Raw genomic sequence first — 17,610 nt, forward strand, 5'->3', positions numbered from 1 at the left:
TGCTTGCTATAACTAACTAGATCAGACTAGCTCTTAGCCACGTGTAGAAGGTGCTAACTGATATATGCACCCTGACTGTCACTACAGTTGTCACCAGTGGAAAAAGGCAGAGTGCTGATGCCTCATATGTTTTATCGTGGGAGACCACCCTCTAGTGTTCTGCCTGGTGATTGGTTGTGTTCTGTCCTGTGTGTTGATTGGCTGTATTGGGTGTCTGCCAGTGCCTGTCTGTATCTCATTATGTACATGAGTGCATATCATGACAACTACCACTATAAAAGGACAAGGCACACAGCCCCTGGGCCTCTTCCACAGGCAGAAACCTAGAGAGCAAGACGTGTGTAGTTAGCAGCACCGCCACACCATTGCATGTGGTGTGGCGGTGCATGTGGCGAACCTATACCCTGGCCCGGGAAGGAGGTTGCCAGCCACCGCGTTCGCCGTGGATGGGCACAAGTGGCAGAGGCAGTGAGAGCCACCAGCCAGCAGTGCAGGAAGAAACTGCATGTCCTACTCAGGGCGGCCAAGGTGAGTAGGCAGCACTGTGCCCCTCGCATCAACCCCCTCCCCCAGGTGTGTCATGATCTGGCAGATATGCCGTACACTCCCACTGCTCAGCCAGAGTCTTCGAAGGCATGCCCGATCCGGCAGGTCCTCGAATGACAGGTGGTGCCAGTATACGCGAGGCCTCATGCGGCCCTTCCTTGGCACCTCCTCCTCCTCGGCCTGTTGGCAGCTCCACGTCCACTGTCCAGCACCCTACTGTAGGGGCTACTGTGGGCGTTGCCATTGGGCAGCCCGTGTGATGCCCCGCCGGCGGGTGGCGTCCGGTTAGTGTGCGTGGTATGGCTGAGGGTGGGGTGGTGGGGTGGGGCTGGTGTGCGGGGGTGGCGTGGTGGGGGCACCCATATGGCTGGTGGCACTTACAGAATCAGGGGCTAAGGTGGGTGGGAAATGAGGTGCGCAGCAAATTGGCTGCCTTGCAGGCCTCAGCAATGGCGGTCCATGACTGGATACTGCCCCAGTCCCATGAGGGGGGTAACTCTGGCTGGAAGGTCCATCGCCCCGTCACCCCAGCACCCCCCTCGGCCCTGGCAAGGCCCGCTCCCCGCAGCCACTCTGGCCACTGTCAGGACCGGCAGCCCACTCTGGTGCCTCTATATGTCTTACCTCCTCTCTCTCGCTCATCAGCCACGATTTCTATTTCTCGAATTTTAAAAGCACGCGTGAACCTCACCTTTGGGAATTACCCCCAGTAGAGGCAGAGAACCGCGGAGGCCATAGAGAATACCAGGTCATTCCCACTAATGATATGGAAACGGCGTTTACTGAACGCGCAGAGTGGAACGCCGCTGTCGACACACTGAAGACTGCGATTCGGTGTGGACCCGGCGCCTGCCACGATTTCGCCGTCAAAACTGAATCTCCGCCCAACCGCCTTTCCTGATTTTGGCATCGGCCGACAGAGAACCCCGCCTGCTGAGTTTTTCCAGCATCTCAGTTGTTAGTTCCAGCACCCACTGTGGTTTAACTTGAATTATTGACCCTTAGTTGAAGGGTCAATAACAAGGGGGCACAATGTCAAGGTGAAAGGCTTTAGAGGGGATTTGAAGATATATCTTTTCCTCCAGGGGGTGGTGTGAATCTGGAATGCACTGCTTGGGGAGGGTTGCAGAGACGGGTAACTTTACGATCTTTAAAAAGGACTTGGATAAGCACTTGAAATGTCACAACATCAAGGCTATGGGCAAAGTGCCAGGAAGTGGGATTAGTGTCGATTAGAATAGCTTTTTTTATTGGGGCAGGCGTGATGGACCAAAGGGCCCCTTCTGTACTGTATGATCCTTTGATTAAAAATAGATCATCTGCCCATTTTATTGCTGTTTGTGTAGCCTAGCTTTCAATAAATTGACTGCCACATTTGTCTCCATTTTAGAGATGCCAATACTTTCAATTGTACTACCACTGTATATGAAATATTTTGGAACATACTTTGGAACGTATAAAGCCAAGTGTTCCTCTATTTCAGCTGATTTGGTCTTCAGATGAGTAAGTAATAGGGGGCTGGTTTGATCAGTTGGGTTCGGTAATTCGCATCTTGTTCAGAATAATGGCAACAGCGCGGGTTTGAATATTGCCTATTTGGGTTGGGACCAGCCAGCTCATCATACCCCTGGGAATGGGAGGCAATGGAAACCCAGCACAGACAAAAAGTGCTGAGAAAACAGCTCGGGATGAAGCATCGGCAGACAATGGGCCAAGGACCCGCCTTCAGGCACAAGATGAATAATGTGATGAAAAATACCATTTCCAAGAGGATTAATGTGCGCTCGGATGATGGAAGAGCAAGGGGAGGACATTGTGCCAAAGGCAGTGGTACTTGGGCAAGGGGAGGACAACAGAACTGGAGGATATTCAACAAAACAGTTTAATTTTTTTCTTTAAAAGGCTATCAACAGATGTGGAGAGCTGTTGCTTGCAAGGCAAATAAACTGGTTTGAGTCTCGCCAAGACTTCTTCTGCCAAGAATGTTTGCAGAGTTCTGAAATCTGAGCTGCGAATAACTGATTTTCGAGAAGTACAGACAAAACATACTCTGAAAGGTTCACTGTCGATGAGTCATTTTTGTCAGCTACTTATATTGTAGGCTAAGATGCAGTGATATGTGCAAAGCATTACACAGGCAGAAAGCATCGCCAGTGCCTTTTCAGCCCAGAAGGTGACAACAGGATTTCAGCATTGCCTGGAATGTGTGTTGTTTGTGTGTCTAGTTTTCACTTGGCAACCTCTAAAAGGTGTTGGCAGTAGGGGTCCCGGTGGACTATTTTAATATTTTCACAGCGCTGGGTTGGTTTAGGGAGCTTTTGAGTTTTAAAAATGGTGCACTCATCCCTGAGAAGAATCAATTCCTCGTGTAAGCTCTTCACCTGGGATGTCGAATACTGCAATTGATGCAGGACCGTAATCCGCTGGAAGTGCTGGTCTGGGGGGTGGGGGGGAAAGCAGGTACTTCAGTCCGGTGATCAAAACCAATAAACTGCTCGCTGACAAAGTGAATTGGGTTTCTGGAAAGTGCCACAGGATGTCGCGAATCCTGCTCACCAAAACATTTCCAGTGTGTTGTAGCAGATTGCTTGTGCCCGAGACTCAGGTTCTCTTCAGGCTGAAAACCCGCTGGCCGGATCATAGAATTTACAATGTAGGCGGAGACCATTCGGTCCATCAAGTCTGCACCGGCCCTTGGCATGAGAATAAACATCCTGAAAAAATGACTGAGAAAAATTAGAGATCTTTAATGTAGGCACAAAAGAAGCAAACAAGCTTAAACATTCCCAGAACATTGGGCAGGAAAAGATCAAATAAGTTAAAGTCGGGGAGGAAAAAGAGTGGCAGCAAAGGGAAGAAAATGAAGAACAAGATAAGATAGATTAGAACAGTGAGCATTTAGAAAACAGATAGTTTTGAACAAGACTAATCCAGAGAGACAGGAAATAAGATACCAGGGGATCAGAATTACAGATCAGCCCAGCTTTATTAACAATTATTTCTTGAGTAAAAATGTATACATTTAGAGTGCCAAATTCTTTTTTTTTTCCAATTAAGGGGCAATTCAGTGTGGCCAATCTACCTACCCAGCACATCTTTGGGTTGTGAGGGTGAAACCCACGCAGACACGGGAGAATGTGCAAACTCCACACCTACAGTGATCCGGAATCGAACCTGGATCCTCAGCACATCAGGCAGCAGTGTTAACCACTACGCCACCATGCCGCCCTTCTCTAGCAAATTCAAAGTTCGGTTTGAATTTGTTCCCCAGGTGTAAAATTGTCCTCTTGGATCCAATGGATATAAAAATTGGGGAGCTTCTCCAAGCTGGGTGCCCCAGACCGACCCCTAGGTAGCAAGTTGCAAATCGACCTTAATGATTATGAAGAGGATGGTGTTTTTGAGGGAGTCAGGGATTAAACAAGATGCTTTCCTGGTTGACACGGCTGCCATCTGTTCCTTTGATTCAATCGACATTCAATCACGTCATAAATGAGGAATTAGAGGCTTAATTTTCATTGCTGCTGAAGCTCAGTCACCTCCATGGACAGGTGACGGATTGCACGTTCTGGGTAAGCTCCACCAAAAGGCTCCGGGGAACATCAAAATGTCGAGGCGAGAGGGCAAAACAATCCGCGCAGTGCCCAAATCTCAGCCTCCTGGTAATCCCTGCTGTGCGGTTTTTTTTTCTGCACAAACCACACAGCGTTAATGATGCACTTCCTAAAGGAAGATCAATCATGGCAGAAAATGACCCTGTTTAACTGAGAAGGTCACTGTTGGTTGTCACGCGCAAACACAGCTAATTTAACGAAACATCGAAAATCCATTTTTGCTCAACACAGCATTTTCTAAATAATCAGACTGGGTAACAGATCACAATTCTAGGTGAATTGGCATCTTCAAATTTGCATGGGACTGCATTTTCAAACTTTTGGAGCTACTGCCAATCGGTACGGAAGGAGATCATTTTGAGGTTATTCGGAATTTGAACAAATTGGGTGATCTGCACTTTCCGCCTCTGGTCCCGAGATCTGCACTTTTACAAAAAGGATTATCACATCATAGAACCCCGCAGCGCAGAAGGAGGCCATCTGACCTATCATGTTTGTGCTGTTCCTTTGAAGGGGCTACCCAATTTAATCCCACATCCCAGCTTGTTCCCGATAACACTGCAGATTAATCCTCCACACCTAAATGCCCAAATGCCTTTTTGAAATGTCTTATGGAATCTTCTTTAACCAGCCAAGATCTCAAGAGACCCCTCTGCCAAACGCTTCTCCTCCTTCCTGCTCTGCTTCCCTGGGGAATTATTTTTAAATCTATGGTTCCTCGGCCTCTTGCCACCATCCCTTTAATAACAAGTACGCATTTTCCGAATAAATCGGTTATGAGGTACTGGACTTGCATTTATGCATCATGTCCTGCATTGCCTTCATCAACCCTCTCTGTCACTTAAAAGGACTGAATCGGGTTAGTCAGGCACCATTTTGCCGAAACAAGTCCTTGCTGATTGTCCCTTATTTTTTTTTAAATTTAGAGTACCCAATTATTTTATTTTCCAATTGAGGGGCAATTTAGCGCGGTCAATCCACCTACCCTGCACATCTTTGGGTTGTGGGGGTGAAACCCACGCAGACATGGGGAGAATGTACAAACTCCATACGGACAGTGACCCAGGACCGGGATTCGAACCCGGGTCCTCAGCGCCGCAGTCCCAATGCTATCCACTGCGCCACATGCCTCCCTGATTGTCCCTTATTAACTCGTGTGCTCTAAATGAGAATTAATTCTGTCTCTGACAATGGTCTCTAGTAGGTTTGCCCTCACTAGTGTTAGACTGGTTGACCTTTCATTATCAGGTTTAATCCTCACCCTTTTGTGAATAGGGGTATAAAATTCACAATCGTTCAGCCCTCTGGCACCACTCCCTACTCAAGGAGGATTGGTAGATTTTGGGGAGAGCTTCCGCTATCTGCACCCTTGCTTCCATCAGCAACCTAAGATACATCCACTTGGGCTGGTGGTTTGTTAGTTTGAGTGATGCAAACCTATTTGACACCTTCCCTCTATTTTTACTCTTCTCAAAAATCTCTGCTCCATCCTCCTCTGTGCACCATTGGGCAGAATTTAGCCGATGCAATGGGAGACCCCCGCCAATCCATCCCACTCCATAACTCCCTGCACCTCCCTGGTTGGAGAGCCAGTATGAGGTTGTGTTGTTTTGCTCAGGAAGGCTCGGTGCGACTTAAGTGCGATCAGCCACTTACCTGCACAGTGTTGGCCTCCCACATGAACACATAAAACGTGAAAGGATCATTAAAAAAAATGTGGGGAAGGAAAGGGAATCCTGTGAAGCCCCAGTCAGGCAGAAATCCCACCCCAAGGGCTGCTAACCAAGCAAAGGCTGGCTGGATTTTCCTATCTGCAGCGCCACCAGGAGAAGTTGCCACCGGCAGTGCATTGAGGCCTTCGCCAGGGATCTTCACTTAACCCCTGAAGACAGGTGAGTGGTGGGGATGAATGGGGGGGAAGGCCACCAGCAAAGTGAGGTGAGAGGGGGTCAGTTGCAAGGGCAGGGGCTGGCTTTCAGCATTCCCCCCTTCCCCAATGCCAGGTCCTTCGATCAGGCACAAAGTGCCTGTGAACAGAACACCACCCCTACCCCAAGAGGCTGGCAGGGCCTGCTGGGTGGCTTTCTGAGTGTACTTGGCTGCGTCCGCGAAGGCCATCAAGTGGTGCTAGAACTTGGTGCTTCTGAATCATACATCAGGGACACTTCCTACTTTGCCACAGGACCGCTCCCGTAACTGAGGTACTGAGAGGTGGGAGACCAGTGCGACGACTGGAAAATCCATGAGCTACCATTAATTTCTGGTAGGTTCTGAGATAATTGGATTGCAGTGACTCACTGATGAGCCTAAATGATATCCCCCTCCCAGCAGATGGGATTCAGGAGGGTGCAGGAGGGCCTTCCCATTCCCCACTAAGTAGTTTTCCCAACACTGGAAATTCAATGTGGAGACTCCCACCCAATCCTCTCAGCCCCCAACACCTCCGCCATAATGATCGCTCCATTGGGCTCTTTTAAATTCTACCCTTTAACTTCATTCTGTTCTTTCATAAAGACTGATAGAAAATATTCATTCAGTATCTCAGTCCTGAGAGAGGTCATGGGCAGGATCTTCCATCCCGCTGCATCCGTCTTCTGGTGCAGTGCGCCCCCGCCAGCAGCGGGTTTTTCCGTCCCGGCAGCCAGCCAATGGGGTTTCCCTATGTGGGCACCCCCATACCGTCAGGAAATCCATGGGCGTGAGTGCGCTGCCGGCGAAACGGAGGATCACGCTGACGGAGAATCTAGCCCCATGTGGTTAACATCCCTAGCGTCTCTAAGCCAGAACGCTGGGAGCAAAACCCACCCCAGGACCTGCCAACCAAGGAAGATGCAACCAAACAGTTTGAGTACCAACTTATAAATCCTTCCAACATACACTAATGGTACATGGTAAGAGTGAGAGACATTCCTGATCACCCATGTGATGGAAAGAACATAGGAGCCTCTACCATCACTACCCACAGCTCCAGACTAAAAAGTGCATGTTGCCACAGCCACTCGGTCTCCCTGAGTGAACTGAATATCAACTCAGTTATGCTTTGGTTGTCACAGGGATTCCTCTCTTTGTCTACACAATTCTTTAAATTATCCTTTCACATTTATATGTTCATAACAAGTTTTTGTGTTTCCTTCTATTCCCAATTTTCTTTCCGTATCTAGTGGTGCATTAAGGCATGCTTTCATCTGTTTCCATAGCCAGTAATTCCCAGAACAGGTCACTAATCTGTCATCGGTGGCTTCACTCCACATCAAATCTGGCTGACCAGGAGTTTCTCCTGCTCTTACCACCAGCCACTGGTGTGTTGGAAGGACTTTGCACTCAACTTGTTTGGCACTTTCCTTGGCCATCAAGTTCTGGGCTGGGACTCAAACCCAAAGCTTCGGGCTCAGAGGCAGGGACGCCATCCACTGCATAACAAGACCTCCTCATTCTCTTCCATGCCACCTGCTAATCTTCCTCTTACTCTGGGCGAGATGTGCCACCCGAAAGATGGCGCGGTGTGGCGCAATGCAAATAGTAGATGCAGGGGGGTGTCTGTTCAGGAATCCAAGCGACTCGCCACGCCTAGGAGATCTAACTCGATCTTGTGAGAGGTTGTGATATGAATCCCACTCATTGTGGGTGGGATCACCTTTGGGCAAATCTGCATATTAGAATGAGACAGCTAATCGCACTCTAATATGCATTCCCACGATCTATCCAAGACATGGGATCTAACTCCCTTGCGTTGGAGATCTTGGGTGAGTGTCATTCAGTGGTGATCTCCACAAATGGAATGGCACGTGTGGGGGTCTCCCAGGAGATCAGAGGCTGCCAGATGCTTACCCTCTGGGTAGGATGGCACTGCTGGTGCCATCTGGGCACCTTGGCACTTGCACCCTGGCAATGCCATCTGGGTGCCAGCCTGTCACTGTCAAGCTGTCCCAGGTGGCACTGCCAGTTGGCAGGGTCACTGCCAGGGTGCCAGGCTGGCACTGCCAGGCTGGCATTTTCCCTGTGCTACTGATCGAGCCTGGGGGTGCCCTAGGAGGGTGCAGGAGGGCTTGAGCACCCGTTTATAAGTGAGTTGGGGCTTGTGGGGTTCAGTGGTCGCGTCAGAGATCGGGACGCCATTTTTAAGTGCCGTCCCGATCTCCCTGCACTGAGGAGTTCTGGCGAGCGGAGGCCCTCAGTGCAGCAAATGGGACTAAGTACAGCTTCAGCCGTGCATTCCTCACAGAGGCCACCAATCTGCCAGAATGGCTATTCAAAAGCATGGTGTTTCTTGGCACTCTGGATGCTGGGATATACCCAGCTAATCACTCTGTTCCCATTCGGGTCGATCGTGCCCAATGTCTTTGCCCTTCTTACATTTCTCTTTTCAATTGCTCCCTGCCCTCTATATTCTGACTGTTTTGTATTTAATTCTGAACCTGGCATATGTTATCAACCTTTTGCCATTTTCCTTCAATCTCTACTTCATTTGTCATCCAGGGAACTCAGTTTTGGATGTCTCATCTATCTGGAAAATGTTTGGTTTGTATCTTTACGATTTCCATCTTGTAGGTCTGCCCTTTCCAATTCACCATATTCTTAGGCAATCTTTGTTAGCAGTCCAGCTGAAATCAGTCCAGCAGACCTTCTCAAACCATTAAAATAAACTCTCTTACAGCTGGGTATTATCACCAATGATTTGCATCGTCCCTACTTTCATTTTCAACAACTAGATCCAACATGCCTTCCTTCCTTGCTGGGCTAGAACGTCGAGGGAGATAGATTTTCTCATGAATTGCCACTCTCAGCAACTCTTCTCAGACTTACATTGATTTCCAGAGGCAGAAGGTGCTGTGGGCCACTATTATTAAAGGCAGCACAGTCCACTTGATCAACACCCCATCCACCACCTTTATCATTCACTCCCTCCATCACTGGGACACAGTGGTTGCAGTGTATACCATCTATTGCAGCAATTCACCAAGGCTCCTTCGACAGAACCTTCAAAACCCACAACCTCTACCACCTAGAAGAATAAGGGCAGCAGATATATGGGAACACCACCGCCTGGAAGTTACCCTCCAAGAATCCCTACAGTGCAGAAGGAGGCCATTCAGCCCATCAAGTCTGCATCGACCCTCTGAAAGAGCACTCCACCTCAGCCCATTCCCCCGCCTTATCCAAATAATGCCTTAACCTAACTTGCACATCTTTAGACTGTGGGAAGAAACCAGGGCACACAGAGGAAACCCAAGTAGATATGGGGAGAAAGTGCAAATTCCACACAGTCACCCAAGGCCAGAATTGAACCCAGATCCTTTGCGCTGTGAGGCAGCAGTGCTAACCACTATGACACTGTGCTGCCCTTAAGTCACTCACCATCCTGACTTGGAAATATATCGCTATTCCTTCACTGTTGCTGGGTCAGAATCCTGGAACTCTCTCCCTAACAGCACTGTGGCTATATCTACACCTCAGTGACTGCAGCAGTTCAAGGTGACAGCTCAGCACCACTTTCTCAAGGGCAACTAGGGATGGGCAATAAATGCTGGCCTAGCCAGTGGCACCTACATCCCATGAGTGAATAAAAGAAAAGCAAATTTTATTTATAAAGCACCTTTCATTTGATGCCCCGCAAACCACTCCACAGCCAATGACGTAGTTATTAAGTGTAGACAGTATTATAGTGTAGCAAATGCAGCAGGCAACTTGAATTCAGCAAAGGTCTACAAAAAGGTAATGAGATAATGTTATTGAAAGTGCTAGACCAATTCATTGTTCATACAGCCTATGTTTTTATGCCTTTTATGAGGCATAAAAGTTCCTTATCCTTCCAGAAATGTACACGAGTCTTTAAGAAATGATTTTCGGTAGTGAACACTGCCCCCTGCTGGATTCGAAAAGGGTTTTGCAGCTTTTCGTTCAAACGACCAGCACAATTTAAGGGGGCTGGATTCTCCGTTTTTGAGACTATGTCCCCACGCCGTCGTGAAAACTGTGGTCTTTTAGGCCAGGAAAACTGGCGTCAAAAGGCCACAGATTGACCACCTTGCAGGGGGCTAACAGGCAACTGTTGTAGAGCTCACAGCTCTAGCTGCCGATACCCCCCCCCCCCTCGACGCACTTCCAGGTCAGAGGCCGTGCATGCGCAGGGCGGCGGCCTCCAGCAACCACGTCGTGCTCCATGGTGGACTGAGCCCGTGGACCTGGATCGCCAAAATAGTGCCCCGCATCGGCTACTTGCCCGCCCCGGACTGCACACATAGCCCCCAGTCCCGAATGAAGACCCCACTGCCTCCGATCGGCCCTTCCCCGACAGTGGTGGCCCCGGACTGAGTCCGCAGCCGCCTTGCGCGGTTCCTGAACGGCAGGACCATGTTCGAACCACGCCGTCAGGAATTCGGCCGGTCGGGGCGGAGAATAGCAATGGCCTGAGGCGGTGGATACTCGGCATTAATACTCCCCGAGTATGTCGATTTTCGGGGGGGGGCAGAAAATAGCAAAACCGGCGCGGGCCCAATTTCATGCGCAAAAACGTATTCTCCGTCCTGTCGTGAACGCGATTTTGGAGTCGGGGTGCAGAGAATCCAGCCCCCAGGGATTTTCTAACAGGTGTAAAAATGACCCAGTGCACCATGAGGAAAATACTGTTAGAGGTAATTGCACTTTTTGCCAAATGTTTTTGTTGCTATGAAATATGTGTCAAGACTGATAAACAGATGATAAAGAGATTCACATGTATTGTAATCTGATCAACATCATTGAGCAGATTGCAGAGGCTGGAGTTTCCTAAACTGATGCTGACATCAGGCTTGTCATTTTAGTACACCAACCTAGAATCCGCAGAGTGCTGGATGATACCCGAAACCGAGGCAGGAATCTACGCTTACTTCCCAGTTAATAAACTTTTCAATGTTTGGTGAGCATTTTTGGGACTATGTCCCCATTTCCATAACACTGGAGAAACTTTGGAATAAATTTATCTCACATCTGGGCAGTCCAGTAGATGAAAAGGACTTGTTTAATAGGGACTTCATACTTGGCCTCAGCTATACTGGACTTGATGTCAAGTGACAAGGGCTTTCAGCCGTTCCACTGAAGATGGCTTCCACTGACATGGAAGTGGTAAGAAATGGCAGCTTTAGCTCCTTTTGTGTCTTCTCAGATGTCATGCTCTATCTGATTTACAGATAGTGGATTATCGATCAGGTGGAAAAACGTTTATTCAAACTTTCATGCCACCGCCTTCGAATTAGAGTTTGATTTTCTTTGAAGTTCCTTCAGAATTCCATTTTCTTTTCTTTTTTAATTTTTTTTAATTCTCCTTTTTCACGTTTTCTCCCACATTTACACCCATCAACAATAAACAATAATCAACAAGATATGTCAATCCCCATAATAACAACGATCCCGTCCGCCCACCAACCCCCAAACCTCAACCCGCATGTTTACATAAACAAATGACGAAAAGGAATCAGGGATTACCCGTAGTCACCCTTAATCTACACGGCTCTCCATCCCCCCCCCAACCAACGCCATCCAGCCTCTAAGAGAGTACCGTACATGATACCCCAAAGTTGTACTCCCCCCACCGCCCCCCCCCCCCCCCCCACCCCCAAGTCTCCAGCTCCTCCCGTCCAATGCCTCTTGTAAAACTCCTCCTCCCAACCTCGGTTCCCTCCCGCAACCTCGGTTCCCTCCCCCCAACTTTCCACCCCGGCTAGACCACTCGGACCCTGTTCTGTCAGGCTCCGATGGCCGCAGCCCCTCCCCCCACCTCACTCCCGTTCACTGGCCGGCTTAAACCGGCCAGCGTGGAGGCCCCCGCCCGGGTCCCTTTCCCCCTTGCCCGGCCCTAGGAAAGCCCAAAGATCCCCTTTTAGCACACAAACCCCGCATATCCACCTACACCCCAAAGAGCCCTCCTTTCGAGTGAAAGTCCCGTCCCTCCCCTTGTCCAAATATATGCAACATTGGCTCCTTTAGCCTCTACACCCGCGCGCAGTGATACAAAAAAAAAGAAGAAAATACAGTCATGAGGTTACATCGGCACATGGCCATTCCTCAATTTGTCAGTTCTGCCACAGTCCTTCTGCCTTCGCAAACTCCTCCGCTGCTTCCGCCATTCCAAAATAAAAGTCCCTGAGCTTGTAAGTCACCCTCAGCTTCGCTGGATATACAATGCCGCACTGCACCTTGCCAATGTACAGTGCCCTCTTCACCCGGTTGAAGGCAGCCCGCCTGCTCGCCAGCTCCACCGTAAAGTCCTGGTACACACGTATACCAGCTCCAGCCCACTGCACCACCCGCTTCTGCTTGGCCCAGCTCAGGACCTTCTCCTTCACACTGTACCTACGGAAGCACAGAGTCACTGCCCTTGGCGGCTCACTTGCCTTTGGTACAGGCCTCCACGACCGATGAGCCCGATCCAGTTCATATCGGGAGGGGTCCTCCCCCTCCCCCAGTAGTTTTGCCAGCATCGCGGCAAAATACTCAGTCGGCTTCGGTCCTTCAACTCCTTCGAGCAGCCCCACGACCCTCAAATTCTGTCGCCTGGATCTGTTTTCCAGATCTTCCATTTTTCCTCTCAGATTCTTGTTCGTGTCCATCACCTTCCGCATCTCCTTCCCCATCGAGGCAAGTTGATCACCGTGCAGCAATACCGTCTCCTCCACTTCCTTCAGCGCCTCCCCTTGCTCTCGCACCTCCGCCACTGCGCTCGCCACCGCCGTCTTCACCGGGGAAACCGCCTCCTCCACCAGCACATTCAAAACCTCCCTCATCTCCTTCCTCACCATCTCCATACATTTCTCAATCTGCGCCAACTGCTTTTGGAATTCCGCAGCCATCACCTTAGTTAGTTCTTCAGCCGTAAGCACTGCGGCCTCCCCTGGTGCTCCAGCCTCCATTTTCTTTGTTGACCCCGCGGTGACCTTTCCCCTCTCCAACGGACTTTCAGCCGCTTTTTTCCCGGCCGTTTTTTTGGTGTTTTTTGACATCCTTCTTCTCCTTGCGCTATCCCCCAACCTTTACTGCCGTCGCTGGCCCTAGGACCGGGCGTTACTCCACGGAAATGCCGTTCCCGAACGGGAGCCCTCCAATGTGCGGCTGCCTCCCGCCCGCCGTCACCGGAAGTCCAGAATTCCATTTTCACAACCGTAATGCAATTGGGGACTAGCTAATACAAATCAAAAGAGCATCTGTATCCCTATATTCCATACAATCAGATGACAATAGTGTCATGATATCCAGATCAGCATATCATGGTGCAATCACACACACACTGATGGACAGGTAGTTGGACCAACCAGCACACACATAACATCGCAGCCAATCACCAGTGAGAGCACACGCACTATAAAACAGGGAACACCACAGTTGTACCATCTACAGCCGTGTTGGATCATTTGTGCATCAGAACACCCAACACGACATGATACCAGTAGTGGACGCTGACCAGCGACTGTGAGACCTACCTGCACCCTTTCAGAAATCCGCCATCCTGCTCCATGGAAACCATCAGCCCGCCGCAGCCGCTCCGAATCGCTGGTAATCTCGGCGTAAACTGGAAGCTTTTTAAACAGCGCTTCCAGCTCTTCCTAGAAGCCACAGACTGGGAGAATGCATCGGACACCAGGAATATCACCCTCCTCCTCTCCACGGCGGGGCAACATGCCATCCACATCTATAACTCCCTGGCATTCGCGGAAGGCGAGGACAAAACAAAATATAAGACAGTGCTTCTGAAGTTCGAGGAATACTTCAGCGTGGAAGTCAATGAGAGCTTCGAGAGGTACCTCTTCCAGCAGCGCCTGCAGGGTAAGGATGAGCCTTTCCAATCTTACGTGACACACCTCCGTATCCTCGCGCAGTCCTGCGGCTATGAGGCCACCTCCGACTCCATGATACGGGATCAAATAGTTTTTGGGGTCATCTCGGACACCCTACGCCAACAGCTCCTTAAAATAATGCGCCTCACCCTAGCGACTGCCATCGAGACCTGCGTCCTCCATGAGAACACGACCAGCCGGTACTCCCAAATCCAGGCAGCCGAAACGGCACGGCTCGGGTCCTACGAGGCGGAGCGGGTCCAGTCGATCGAGTACCTCCCGGCCCGCAGCCCGGACGAGGGTGGCCATTTTGTGCGCTTTCCGAGGCCTCCTGCGCTTGTACGCACCAAAAGAGGGGACGTTGACGCAGAGGGACGTGATGCACAGGCACGCTCTATGCAAGACCGCACCGCGCATGCGCGGTGGCACAACGAACGCCATGATGTCATGACGTGTGGCAACTGTGGCTCTGCCCACTTAAAGCGGCAATGTCCGGCCAAAGCGCGACAATGCCTTGGCTGTGGCAGGATGGGCCACTATGCTGCCTGCTGTCGAGCAGCTCAACCTGCCAACTCCCAACAATTCCGCCAGCCTCGCAGGGACGTGCGGGCGATTCAGCCCCCATACACTGAGTCATATCCAGATAGTATGCAGACCAGCGATACCGAAGACAGGGAGCCCTTCCGCGTTGTGGGAATCCACAAGAACCGGATGTCCCCAAGTCGAAACCACCAGCCGCTGCCAGTGCACAGCATTGATCCGGGCGATGAGTGGTGTGCCACCCTAACGGTCAACCGATCCCAAATCACATTTCGCCTGGACACTGGTGCCTCTGCCAATCTCCTCGCATGGTCAGCCTTCCAGAACCTGAAGGTTAAACCACCGATTCTGCCATCCCACTGTCAGCTGGTTGACTACAATGGAAACGTCATCCCGGCCACGGGGTCCTGCCAGCTTGAAGTTACACACAACTCACACAAAGCCACATTATCATTTGAAATCGTAGGCTTCTCGAAGGACTCTCTGTTAGGCACACAGGCGTGCAAGATCCTCCACCTCGTTCAGCGGGTACACACTCTGTCTCCAGAAGGCACGTCCGATTTCCCGGATGCAGACTTTAGGGCGCAGCTCCACTCACTCCTTGCGCACAACCGGGAGGTTTTCAAGGGCATGGGCACACTGCCCTACACGCACAAAATATGGCTCAAACTGGACGCCACCCTGGTCATTCACGCACCTCGTAGGGTCCCAGCACCACTCAAGGACCGCCTCAAGCAGCACCTGCAGGACCAAGGAGTGCTTTCCCGGGTCACGGAGCCAACGCCATGGGTCAGCTCCATGGTGTGCGTCAAGAAGCCCTCCGGCGAGCTCCGGATCTGTATCGACCCAAAAGATTTGAACAACAACATTATGAGGGAACACTACCCCATAGCCAAACGAGAAGAAATCACGAGCGAAATATTCACCAAGCTTGATGCCTCAAAGGGCTTTTGGCAGATTCAATTGGATCAGTCCAGCAGGAAGCTGTGCACTTTCAACACTTCATTTGGCAGATACTGCTACAATAGGATGCCATTCGGCATCATCTCGGCCTCCGAGGTGTTCCATCGCATCATGGAACAGATGATGAAGGGCATCGAAGACGACGTTATCATCTGGTCCACACCACAGGAGCACATCAGTCGTCTCCAGCGTGTCTTTGCACGGATACGGGATCAGGGCCTGCGCTTTAACCGAGCCAAGTGCTCTTTTGGCCAGACTGAGCTAAAGTTTTTGGGGGACCACATCTCCCAGTCGGGTGTGCGGCCGGATGCCGACAAAGTGGCAGCCATCACAGCCATGCAGCAGCCATCAGACAAGAAGGCAGTGCTGCGCTTTCTCGGGATGGTCAACTTCCTGGGGAAGTTCATTCCTAACCTTGCTTCGCACACGACTGCTCTTCGCCACCTGGTCAAAAAGACAATGGAGTTCCAGTGGCTGCCCGCACACCAGAGTGAATGGGAGGAGCTCAAGGTCAAGCTCACCGCCGCCCCGGTACTGGCGTTTTTCGATACCACACGGGAAACAAAGATCTGAACTGACGCCAGCCAGTCTGGCATTGGGGCGGTACTCCTGCAACGGGACGACACCGCATCATGGGCTCCGGTCGCCTATTCGTCGCGGGCCATGACCCCCACAGAACAGCGCTATGCGCAGATTGAGAAGGAGTGCCTAGGCCTGTTGACTGGCATCGACAAGTTTCACGACTATGTATATGGTCTTCCGCAGTTCACTGTGGAGACCAACCATCGCCCCCTGGTCGGCATCATTCAGAAGGACCTCAATGACATGACCCCTCGCCTCCAGCTTATTCTGCTCAAGCTCCGGAGGTACGACTTCCAACTTGTCTGCACCCCGGGGAAGGACCTCATCATCGCAGATGGTCTGTCCAGGGCGGTCAACACACCGCCCGACTCGGAGGGGTTCGTTTGTCAGGTCGACGCACAAGTAGCCTTCACATCGGCCAATCTGCCGGCCACTGATGCAAGTCTGGCCCACATTCGCCGTGAGACTGCGGCTGACCCCCTTCTACAACGTGTGATGCACCACATGACGGAAGGGTGGCTCAAGGGGCAGTGCCCACAATTTTACAACGTCCGGAACGACTTGGCCGTCATTGATGGTGTCCTCTTGAAGTTGGACCGGATCATGATCCCACACAGCATGCATCGGCTTGTCCTCGAACAACTGCACGAAGGCCATCTCGGAGTTGAAAAGTGCAGGCGGAGGGCCCAAGAGGCTGTGTACTGGCCGGGCATCAGCGACGACATCGCCAACATGGTGCTCAACTGCCCCACCTGCCAAAGGTTTCAGCCGGCGCAACCCCCTGAGACCCTTCAGCCCCATGAGTTGGTCACGTCCCCCTGGGCTAAGGTGGGTGTGGACCTCTTTCTTGTGCTCGGCAAGGACTATATTATTCTTATTGACTACTTCTCAAGTTATCCGGAGGTCATACTCCTGCACGACACGACATCATCAGCTGTCATCCGGGCCTGCAAAGAAACCTTTGCTTGCCATGGAATTCCACTCACCGTCATGTCTGACAACTGGCCTTGCTTTGCGAGTCAAGAATGGTCTTCCTTTGCCACTTCATACAACTTCACACACGTGACGTCCAGTCCTTTGCATCCTCAGTCGAATGGCAAGGCGGAAAAGGGTGTCCCAATTGTGAAGCGGCTCCTCTGCAAGGCTGCTGATGCCGGATCTGACTTCTGTTTAGCCCTGCTGGCCTATCGCTCGGCCCCACTGTCCACGGGCCTCTCGCCAGCCCAGCTGTTGATGGGTCGCACCCTCAGGACCACTGTTCTGTCCATTCATGTTCCTGACCTCGACCATGCTCCAGTCCTGCGAAGGATGCAACAACAGCGTGCTCAGTAGAAGGTGGCGCATGACGCTCGGGCGGCTGATCTTCCTGCCCTGACGCCTGGAGACAACGTCCGCATACACCTACCGGAGGGTGGCTGGTCGGCAACTGGCGAGGTTCTCCGCCACGTGGCTCCCCGCTCTTTCCTGGTTCGTATGCCTGATGGCTCCATTCGCCGCCGTAATTGGCAGGCCCTTCGTCTGGTTCCGCGCTCGCTATGAGATCATGCACCGGTGCCACG

The sequence above is a fragment of the Scyliorhinus torazame genome, chromosome 2 (genome assembly GCF_047496885.1).
Source record: "Scyliorhinus torazame isolate Kashiwa2021f chromosome 2, sScyTor2.1, whole genome shotgun sequence".
Taxonomy (NCBI): domain Eukaryota; kingdom Metazoa; phylum Chordata; class Chondrichthyes; order Carcharhiniformes; family Scyliorhinidae; genus Scyliorhinus; species Scyliorhinus torazame.